Genomic DNA, 12,406 nt, shown 5'->3' on the forward strand with positions numbered 1-12,406 from the left:
ACTAGAGTCAATAATCTAGTTCACATCGCTATGTGATTAACACCCAAAGAGTACTAAGGTGTGATCATGTTTTGATTGTGAGATAATTTTAGTCAACGGGTCTGTCACATTCAGATCCGTAAGTATTTTGCAAATTTCTATGTCTACAATGCTCTGCACGGAGCTACTCTAGCTAATTGCTCCCACTTTCAATATGTATCTAGACCGAGACTTAGATTCATCTAGATTAGTGTCAAAACTTGCATCGACGTAACCCTTTACGACGAACCTTTTGTCACTTCCATAATCGAGAAACATATCCTTATTCCACTAAGGATAATTTTGACCGTTGTCCAGTGATCTACTCCTAAATCACTATTGTACTCCCTTGCCAAAATCAGTGTAGGGTATACAATAGATCTGGTACACAACATGACATACTTTATAGAATCCTATGGCCGAGGCATAGGGAATGACTTTCATTCTTTTTCTATCTTCTGCCGTGGTCGGGCTTTGAGTCTCACTCAATTTCACACCTTGTAACACATGCAAGAAACTCTTTCTTTGACTGTTCCATTTTGAACTACTTCAAAATCTTGTTAAGGTATGTACTCATTGAAAAAACTTATCAAGCGTCTTGATCTATCTCTATAGATCTTGATGCTCAATATGTAAGCAGCTTCACCGAGGTTTTTCTTTGAAAAACTCCTTTCAAACACTCCTTTATGCTTTGCAGAATAATTCTACATTATTTCCGATCAACAATATGTCATTCACATATACTTATCAGAAATGTTGTAGTGCTCCCACTCACTTTCTTGTAAATACATGCTTCACCGCAAGTCTGTATAAAACTATATCCTTTGATCAACTTATCAAAGCGTATATTCCAACTCCGAGATACTTGCACCAGTCCATAGATGGATCGCTGGAGCTTGCATATTTTGTTAGCACCTTTAGGATTGACAAAACCTTCTGGTTGCATCATATACAACTCTTCTTTAATAAATCCATTAAGGAATGCAGTTTTGTTTATCCATTTGCCAGATTTCATAAAATGCGGCAATTGCTAACATGATTCGGACAGACTTAAGCATAGATACGAGTGAGAAACTCTCATCGTAGTCAACACCTTGAACTTGCCGAAAACCTTTTGCGACAATTCTAGCTTTGTAGATAGTAACACTACTATCAGCGTCCGTCTTCCTCTTGAAGATCCATTTATTCTCAATTGCTTGCCGATCATCGGGCAAGTCAACCAAAGTCCACACTTTGTTCTCATACATGGATCCCATCTCAGATTTCATGGCCTCAAGCCATTTCGCGGAATCTGGGCTCATCATTGCTTCCTCATAGTTCGTAGGTTTGTCATGGTCAAGTAACATGACCTCCAGAACTGGATTACCGTACCACTCTGGTGCGGATTTCATTCTGGTTGACCTACGAGGTTTGGTAGTAACTTGATCTGAAGTTATATGATCATCATCATTAGCTTCCTCACTAATTGGTGTAGGAGTCACAGGAACAGATTTCTGTGATGAACTACTTTCCAATAAGGGAGCAGGTATAGTTACCTCATCAAGTTCTACTTTCCTCCCACTCACTTCTTTCGAGAAAAACTCCTTCTCTAGAAAGGATCCATACTTAGCAACGAATGTCTTGCCTTCGGATCTGTGATAGAAGGTGTACCCAACTGTCTCCTTTGGGTATCCTATGAAGACACATTTCTCTGATTTGGTTTTGAGCTTATCAGGATGAAACTTTTTCACATAAGCATCGCAACCCCAAACTTTAAGAAACGACAACTTTGGTTTCTTGCCAAACCACAGTTCATAAGATGTCATCTCAACGGATTTAGATGGTACCCTATTTAACGTGAATGTAGCTGTCTCTAATGCATAACCCCAAAACGATAGTGGTAGATCGGTAAGAGACATCATATATTGCACCATATCTAATAAAGTACGGTTACGATGTTCGGACACACCATTACACCATGGTGTTCCAGGTGGTGTGAGTAGTGAAACTATTTCACATTGTTTTAACTGAAGGCCAAACTCGTAACTCAAATACTCTTCTCCACGATCAGATCGTAGAAACTTTATTTTCTTGTTACGATGATTTTCCACTTCACTCTGAAATTATATGAACTTTTCAAATGTTTCAGACTTCTGTTTCATTAAGTAGATATACCCATATCTGCTCAAATCATCTGTGAAGGTCAGAAAATAATGATACCTGCTATGAGCCTCAATATTCATCGGACCACATACATCTGTATGTATGATTTCCAACAAATCTGTTGCTCTCTCCATAGTTCCGGAGAACGGCGTTTTAGTCATCTTGCCCATGAGGCACGGTTCGCAAGCATCAAGTGATTCATAATCAAGTGATTCCAAAATCCCATCAGTATGGAGTTTCTTCATGCGCTTTACACCAATATGACCTAAACGGCAGTGCCACAAATAAGTTGCACTATCATTATTAACTTTGCATTTTTTGGCTTCATTATTATGAATATGTGTATCACTACGATCGAGATCCAACAAACCATTTTATTGGGTGTATGACCATAGAAGGTTTTATTCATGTAAACAGAACAACAATTATTCTCTAATTTAAATGAATAACCGTATTGCAACAAACATGATCAAATCATATTCATGCTCAACGCAAACACCAAATAACACTTATTTAGTTTCAACACTAATCCCGAAAGTATAGGGAGTGTGCGATGATGATCATATCAATCTTGGAACTACTTCCAACACACATCGTCACCTCGCCTTTTACTAGTCTCTGTTTATTCTACAACTCCCGTTTCGAGTTACTACTCTTAGCAACTAAACCAGTATCAAATACCGAGGGGTTGCTATAAACACTAGTAAAGTACACATCAATAACATGTATATCCAATATACCTTTGTTCACTTTGCCATCCTTCTTGTCCACCAAATAGTTGGGGTAGTTCCGCTTCCAGTGACCAGTCCCTTTGTAGTAGAAGCACTTAGTCTCAGGCTTAGGACCAGACTTAGGCTTCTTCACTTGAGCAGCAACTTGCTTGCCGTTCTTCTTGAAGTTCCCCTTCTTCCCTTTGCCCTTTTCTTGAAACTAGTGGTCTCGTCAACCATCAACACTTGATGTTTTTCTTGATTTCTACCTTCGTCGATTTCAGCATCACGAAGAGCTCGGGAATTACTTTCGTCATCCCTTGCATACTATAGTTCATCACGAAGTTCTACTAACTTGGTGATGGTGACTAGAGAATTCTGTCAATCACTATTTTATCTGGAAGATTAACTCCCACTTGATTCAAGCGAATGTAGTACCCAGACAATCTGAGCACATGCTCACTGCTTGAGCTATTCTCCTCCATCTTTTAGCTATAGAACTTGTTGGAGAATTCATATCTCTCAACTCGGGTATTTGCTTGAAATATTAACTTCAACTCCTGGAACATCTCATATGGTCCATGACGTTCAAAACGTTTTTGAAGTCCCGATTCTAAGCCGTTAAGCATGGTGCACTAAACTATCAAGTAGTCATCATATTGAGCTAGCCAAACGTTCATAACGTCTGCATCTGCTCCTGCAATAGGTCTGTCACCTAGCGGTGCATCAAGGACATAATTTTTCTGTGCAGCAATGAGGATAATCCTCAGATCACAGATCCAATCCGCATCTTTGCTACTAACATCTTTCAACATAATTTTTTCTCTAGGAACATATCAAAAATAAACACAGGGAAGCAACAACGCGAGCTATTGATCTACAACATAATTTGCAAAATACTATCAGGACAAGTTCATGATAAATTCAAGTTCAATTAATCATATTACTTAAGAACTCCCACTTAGATAGACATCCCTCTAATCCTCTAAGTGATCACGTGATCCATATCAACTAAACCATGTCCGATCATCACGTGAGATGGAGTAGTTTCAATGGTGAACATCACTATGTTGATCATATCTACTATATGATTCACGCTCGATCTTTCGGTCTCCGTGTTCCGAGGCCATATCTGCATATGCTAGGCTCGTCAAGTTTAACCTGAGTATTCCGCGTGTGCAACTGTTTTGCACCTGTTGTATTTGAACGTAGAGCCTATCACACCCGATCATCACGTGGTGTCTCAGCACGAAGAACTTTCGCAATGGTGCATACTCAGGGAGAACACTTTTATCTTGAAATTTTAGTGAGAGATCATCTTATAATGCTACCGTCAATCAAAGCAAGATAAGATGCATAAAAGATAAACATCACATGCAATCAATATAAGTGATATGATATGGCCATCATCATCTTGTGCTTGTGATCTCCATCTCCGAAGCACCGTCATGATCACCATCGTCACCGGCTCGACACCTTGATCTCCATCGTAGTATCGTTGTCGTCTCGCCAACTTATTGCTTTTATGACTATCGCTACCGCTTAGTGATAAAGTAAAACAATTACATGGCGATTGCATTGCATACAATAAAGCGACAACCATATGGCTCCTGCCAGTTGCCGATAACTCGGTTACAAAACATGATCATCTCATACAATAAAATATAGCATCATGTCTTGACCATATCACATCACAACATGCCCTGCAAAAACAAGTTAGACGTCCTCTACTTTGTTGTTGCAAGTTTTACGTGGCTGCTACGGGCTTAGCAAGAACCGTTCTTACCTACGCATCAAAACCACAACGATAGTTTGTCAAGTTGGTGCTGTTTTAACCTTCGCAAGGACCGGGCGTAGCCACACTCGGTTCAACTAAAGTGAGAGAGACAGACACCGGCCAGTCACCTTTAAGCAACGAGTGCTCGCAACGGTGAAACCAGTCTCGCGTAAGCGTACGCGTAATGTCGGTCCGGGCCGCTTCATCTCACAATACCGCTGAACGAAAGTATGACATGCTGGTAAGCAGTATGACTTATATCGCCCACAACTCACTTGTGTTCTACTCGTGCATAGCATCAACGCATAAACCAGGCTCGGATGCCACTGTTGGGGAACGTAGTAATTTTAAAAAAATTCCTACGCACACACAAGATCATGGTGATGCATAGCAACGAGAGGGGAGAGTGTTGTCCACGTACCCTCGTAGACCGAAAGCGGAAGCGTTATCACAACGCGGTTGATGTAGTCGTACGTCTTCACGATCCGACCGATCAAGTACCGAACGCACGGCACCTCCGAGTTCAGCACACGTTCAGCTCGATGACGTCCCTCGAACTCCGATCTAGCCGAGTGTTGAGGGAGAGTTTCGTCAGCACGACGGCGTGGTGACGATGATGATGTTCCACCGACGCAGGGCTTCGCCTAAGCTCCGCAACGGTATTATCGAGGTGTAATATGGTGGAGGGGGGCACCGCACACGGCTAAAATATCATATATTAATTGTGTGTTCATGGGGTGCCCCCCGGCCCCCGTATATAAAGGAGCAAGGGGGGAGGCCGCCGGCCTAGGAGGAGGGCGCACCAAGGGGGGAGTCCTACTCCCACCGGGAGTAGGACTCCTCCTTTCCTTGTTGGAGTAGGAAAAGGGAAGGGAGAAGGAGAAAGAAGGAAGGGGGCGCCCCCCTCCCTAGTCCAATTCGGACTAGTCCATGTGGAGGGGTGCGGCCACCCTTTGGGGCCTTTCTCTCCTTTCCCGTATGGCCCATTAAGGCCCAATACGAATTCCCGTAACTCTCCGGTACTCCGAAAAATACCCGAATCACTCGGAACCTTTCCGATGTCTGAATATAGTCGTCCAATATATCGATCTTTACGTCTCGACCATTTCGAGACTCCTCGTCAAGTACCTGATCTCATCCGGGACTCCGAACTCCTTCGGTACATCAAAACATATAAACTCATAATAAAACTGTCATCGTAACGTTAAGCGTGCGGACCCTACGGGTTCGAGAACTATGTAGACATGACCGAGACACCTCTCCGGTCAATAACCAATAGCGGAACCTGGATGCTCATATTGGTTCCCACATATTCTACGAAGATCTTTATCGGTCAGACCGCATAACAACATACGTTGTTCCCTTTGTCATCGGTATGTTACTTGCCCGAGATTCGATCGTCGGTATCTCGATACCTAGTTCAATCTCGTTACCGGCAAGTCTCTTTACTCGTTCCGTAATACATCATCCCGCAACTAACTCATTAGTTACAATGCTTGCAAGGCTTATAGTGATGTGCATTACCGAGTGGGCCCAGAGATACCTCTCCGACAATCGGAGTGACAAATCCTAATCTCGAAATACGCCAACCCAACAAGTACCTTTGGAGACACCTGTAGAGCACCTTTATAATCACCCAGTTACGTTGTGACGTTTGGTAGCACACAAAGTGTCCCTCCGGTAAACGGGAGTTGCATAATCTCATAGTCATAGGAACATGTATAAGTCATGAAGAAAGCAATAGCAACATACTAAACGATCGAGTGCTAAGCTAACGGAATGGGTCAAGTCAATCACATCATTCTCCTAATGATATGATCCCGTTAATCAAATGACAACTCATGTCTATGGCTAGGAAACATAACCATATTTGATCAACGAGCTAGTCAAGTAGAGGCATACTAGTGACACACTGTTTGTCTATGTATTCACACATGTATCATGTTTCTGGTTAATACAATTCTAGCATGAATAATAAACATTTATCATGATATAAGGAAATAAATAATAACTTTATTATTGCCTCTAGGGCATATTTCCTTCAACGATCACCCAGGAACAATATGAAGATGCATATAGGGTTTGAATCAACAATCACAATCGACTCTGGGAGTGCAGTAAAAGTAGAAGAGTCAGTGTAGATCGTACTTGTAGTCCCTCGAACGTTGATGCCGATCCCGCCCTTGAACAATCCCTCGAATAGAAGACCGAAAGCACAACCTCTCTACTTCGCTGCAAGCGTACGGTCTTCACGATCCGGCGGCGATTAGCCGTCCAGAGCTAATCGTCGCCGGAGAATTAGAGGGAGGAGATTAGAACCACACAGAGCTTCTAATTATGTTGGTTAGAGGTGGCTAGGTCTAGCTCTAATTAGTCAACTAGGACCAACAAGAACTAGAACTAGATCAACTAGAGGAGGCTCCAAAACTTGTATATGCATAGGGTGGAAATCTTCTAGGATATATAGGTTAGAGGGGAGGGAGAGGGCAGCCACCAAGGGGGGAAAGTCCCCCTTGGGATGCCAGCCTAGGGAGAGGGAGTTTCACTCCCTCCCCTTATCCAATTCTGAAGGAAATATTCCCTAGAGGCAATAATAAAGTTATTATTTATTTTCTTATATCATGATAAATGTTTATTATTCATGCTAGAATTGTATTAACCGGAAACATAATACTTGTGTGAATACATAGACAAACAGAGTGTCACTAGTATGCCTCTACTTGACTAGCTCGTTGATCAAAGATGGTTATGTTTCCTAGCCATAGACATGAGTTGTCATTTGATTAACGGGATCACATCATTAGGAGAATGATGTGATTGACTTGACCCATTCCGTTAGCTTAGCACTTGATCATTTAGTATGTTGCTATTGCTTTCTTCATGACTTATACATGTTCCTATGACTATGAGATTATGCAACTCCCTTTTACCGGAGGAACACTTTGTGTGCTATCAAACGTCACAACGTAACTTGGTGATTATAAAGGTGCTCTACAGGTGTTTCCGAAGGTACTTGTTGGGTTGGCGTATTTCGAGATTATGATTTGTCACTCCGATTGTCGGAGAGGTATCTCTGGGCCCACTCACTAATGCACATCACTATAAGCCTTGCAAGCATTGCAACTAATGAGTTAGTTGCGGGATGATGTATTACAGAACGAGTAAAGAGACTTGTCTGGGTACTACAATCACTTGATTCAACTAGGAGTTAATCTTCCGGATGATAGTCTCACTGACAGAATTCTCCAATCACTGCCACCAAGCTACAAGAGCTTCGTATGAACTATAACATGCAAGGGATGGATAAGACGATTCCCAAGCTCTTCGCAATGCTAAAGGCTGCGGAGGTAGAAATCAAAAAGGAGCATCAAGTGTTGATGGTCAATAAGACCACCAGTTTCAACAAAAAGGGCAAAGGCAAGAAGAAGGGGAACTTCCAGAAGAACAACAAGCAAGTTGCTGTTCAGGAGAAGAAACCCAAGTCTGGACCTAAGCCTGGGACTGAGTGCTTCTACTGCAAGCAGACTGGTCACTGGAAGCGGAACTGCCCCAAGTATTTGGCGGATAAGAAGGATGGCAAGGTGAACAAAGGTATATGTGATATACATGTTATTGATGTGTACCTTACTAATGCTCGCAGTAGCACCTGGGTATTTGATACTGGTTCTGTTGCTAATATTTGCAACTCGAAGCAGGGGCTACGGATTAAGCGAAGATTGGCTAAGGACGAGGTGACGATGCGCGTGGGAAATGGTTCCAAAGTCGATGTGATCGCGGTCAGCACGCTACCTCTACATCTACCTTCGGGATTAGTTTTAGACCTAAATAATTGTTATTTGGTGCCAGCGTTAAGCATGAACATTGTATCTGGATCTTGTTTGATGCGAGACGGTTATTCATTTAAATCAGAGAATAATGGTTGTTCTATTTATATGAGTAATATCTTTTATGGTCATGCACCCTTGAAGAGTGGTCTATTTTTGTTGAATCTCGATAGTGGTGATACACATATTCATAGTATTGAAGCCAAAAGATGCAGAGTTGATAATGATAGTGCAACTTATTTGTGGCATTGCCGTTTAGGTCATATTGGTGTAAAGCGCATGAAGAAACTCCATACTGATGGACTTTTGGAACCACTTGATTATGAATCACTTGGTACTTGCGAACCATGCCTCATGGGCAAGATGACTAAAACGCCGTTCTCCGGAACTATGGAGAGAGCAACAGATTTGTTGGAAATCATACATACAGATGTATGTGGTCCGATGAATGTTGAGGCTCGTGGCGGATATCGTTATTTTCTCACCTTCACAGATGATTTAAGCAGATATGGGTATATCTACTCAATGAAACATAAGTCTGAAACATTTGAAAAGTTCAAAGAATTTCAGAGTGAAGTTGAAAATCATCGTAACAAGAAAATAAAGTTTCTACGATCTGATCGTGGAGGAGAATATTTGAGTTATGAGTTTGGTCTTCATTTGAAACAATGCGGAATAGTTTCGCAACTCACGCCACCCGGAACACCACAGCGTAATGGTGTGTCCGAACGTCGTAATCGTACTCTACTAGATATGGTGCGATCTATGATGTCTCTTACTGATCTACCGCTATCATTTTGGGGTTATGCTTTAGAGACGGCCGCATTCACGTTAAATAGGGCACCATCAAAATCCGTTGAGACGACGCCTTATGAACTGTGGTTTCGCAAGAAACCAAAGTTGTCGTTTCTTAAAGTTTGGGGCTGCGATGCTTATGTGAAAAAGCTTCAACCTGATAAGCTCGAACCCAAATCGGAGAAATGTGTCTTCATAGGATACCCAAAGGAGACTGTTGGGTACACCTTCTATCACAGATCCGAAGGCAAGACTTTTGTTGCTAAATTCGGAATTTTTCTGGAGAAGGAGTTTCTCTCGAAAGAAGTGAGTGGGAGGAAAGTGGAACTTGATGAGGTAACTGTACCTGCTCCCTTATTGGAAAGTAGTTCATCGCAGAAACCAGTTTCTGTGACGCCTATACCAATTAGTGAGGAAGTTAATGATGATGATCATGGAACTTCAGATCAAGTTATTACTGAACCTCGTAGGTCAACCAGAGTAAGATCCGCACCAGAGTGGTATGGTAATCCTGTTCTGGAGGTTATGTTACTAGACCATGACGAACCTACGAACTATGAAGAAGCGATGGTGAGCCCAGATTCTGCAAAATGGCTTGAAGCCATGAAATCTGAGATGGGATCCATGTATGAGAACAAAGTGTGGACTTTGGTTGACTTGCCCGATGATCGGCAAGCAATTGAGAATAAATGGATCTTCAAGAAGAAGACTGATGCTGACGGTAATGTTACTGTCTATAAAGCTCGACTTGTTGCAAAAGGTTTTTGACAAGTTCAAGGGATTGACTACGATGAGACCTTCTCACCCGTAGCGATGCTTAAGTCTGTCCGAATCATGTTAGCAATTGCCGCATTTTATGATTATGAAATTTGGCAAATGGATGTCAAAACTGCATTCCTGAATGGATTCCTGGAAGAAGAGTTGTATATGATGCAACCGGAAGGTTTTGTCGATCCAAAGGGAGCTAACAAAGTGTGCAAGCTCTAGCGATCCATTTATGGACTGGTGCAAGCCTCTCGGAGTTGGAATAAACGCTTTGATAGTGTGATCGAAGCATTTGGTTTTGTAAAGACTTTTGGAGAAGCCTGCATTTAAAAGAAAGTGAGTGGGAGCTCTGTAGCATTTCTGATATTATATGTGGATGACATATTGCTAATTGGAAATGATATAGAATTTCTGGATAGCATAAAGGGATACTTGAATAAGAGTTTTTCAATGAAAGACCTCCGTGAAGCTGCATATATATTGGGCATCAAGATCTATAGAGATAGATCAAGACGCTTAACTGGACTTTCACAAAGCACATACCTTGACAAAGTTTTGAAGAAGTTCAATATGGATCAAGCAAAGAAAGGGTTCTTGCCTGTGTTACAAGGTGTGAAGTTGAGTAAGACTCAATGCCCGACCACTGCAGAAGATAGAGAGAAGATGAAAGATGTTCCCTATGCTTCATCCATAGGCTCTATCATGTATGCAATGCTATGTACCAGACCTGATGTGTGCCTTGCTATAAGTCTAGCAGGGAGGTACCAAAGTAATCCTGAAATACCTGAAAAGGACTAAGGATATGTTTCTCATTTATGGAGGTGACAAAGAGCTCATCATAAATGGTTACGTTGATGCAAGCTTTGACACTGATCCGGACGATTCTAAATCGCAAACCGGATACGTGTTTACATTGAACGGTGGAGCTGTCAGTTGGTGCAGTTCTGAACAAAGCGTTGTGGCGGGATCTACGTGTGAAGCGGAGTACATAGCTGCTTCGGAAGCAGCAAATGAAGGAGTCTAGATGAAGGAGTTCATATCCGATCTAGGTGTCATACCTAGTGCACCGGGTCCAATGAAAATCTTTTGTGACAATACTAGTGCAATTGCCTTAGCGAAGGAATCCAGATTTCACAAGAGAACCAAGCACATCAAGAGACGCTTCAACTCCATCCGGGATCTAGTCCAGGTGGGAGACATAGAAATTTGCAAGATACATACGGATTTGAATGTTGCAGACCCGTTGACTAAGCCTCTTCCACGAGCAAAACATGATCAGCACCAAGGCTCCATGGGTGTTAGAATCATTACTGTGTAATCTAGATTATTGACTCTAGTGCAAGTGGGAGACTGAAGGAAATATGCCCTAGAAGCAATAATAAAGTTATTATTTATTTCCTTATATCATGATAAATGTTTATTATTCATGATAGAATTGTATTAACCGGAAACATAATACTTGTGTGAATACATAGACAAATAGAGTGTCACTAGTATGCCTCTACTTGACTAGCTCGTTGATCAAAGATGGTTATGTTTCCTAGACATAGACATGAGTTGTCATTTGATTAATGGGATCACATCATTAGGAGAATGATGTGATTGACTTGACCCATTCCGTTAGCTTAGCACTCGATCGTTTAATATGTTGCTATTGCTTTCTTCATGACTTATACATGTTCCTATGACTATGAGATTATGCAACTCCCGTTTACCGGAGGAACACTTTGTGTGCTACCAAACGTCACAACGTAACTGGGTGATTATAAAGGTGCTCTACAGGTGTTTCCGAAGGTACTTGTTGGGTTGGCGTATTTCGAGATTAGGATTTGTCACTCCGATTGTCAGAGAGGTATCTCTGGGCCCACTCAGTAATGCACATCACTATAAGCCTTGCAAGCATTGCAACTAATGAGTTAGTTACGGGATGATGTATTACAGAACGAGTAAAGAGACTTGCCGGTAACGAGATTGAACTAGGTATTGAGATACCGACGATCGAATCTCGGGCAAGTAACATATCGATGACAAAGGGAACAATGTATGTTGTTATGCGGTCTGGCCGATAAAGATCTTCGTAGAATATGTAGGAGCCAATATGGGCATCCAGGTCCTGCTATTGGTTATTGACCAGAGAGGTGTCTCGGTCATGTCTACATAGTTCTCGAACCCGTAGGGTCTGCACGCTTAACATTTGTTGACGATATAGTACTATGAGTTATGTATGTTGGTGATCGAATGTTGTTCGGAGTTTTGGATGAGATCACGGATATGACGAGGAACTCCAGAATGGTCCGGAAGTAAAGATTGATATGTGGATAGTAGTGTTTGATCTCTGGAAAGGTTCCGGAATCCATCGGAAGGGGTTCCAGATG

Source organism: Aegilops tauschii, chromosome 5 (assembly GCF_002575655.3).
Source record: "Aegilops tauschii subsp. strangulata cultivar AL8/78 chromosome 5, Aet v6.0, whole genome shotgun sequence".
Classification (NCBI taxonomy): domain Eukaryota; kingdom Viridiplantae; phylum Streptophyta; class Magnoliopsida; order Poales; family Poaceae; genus Aegilops; species Aegilops tauschii.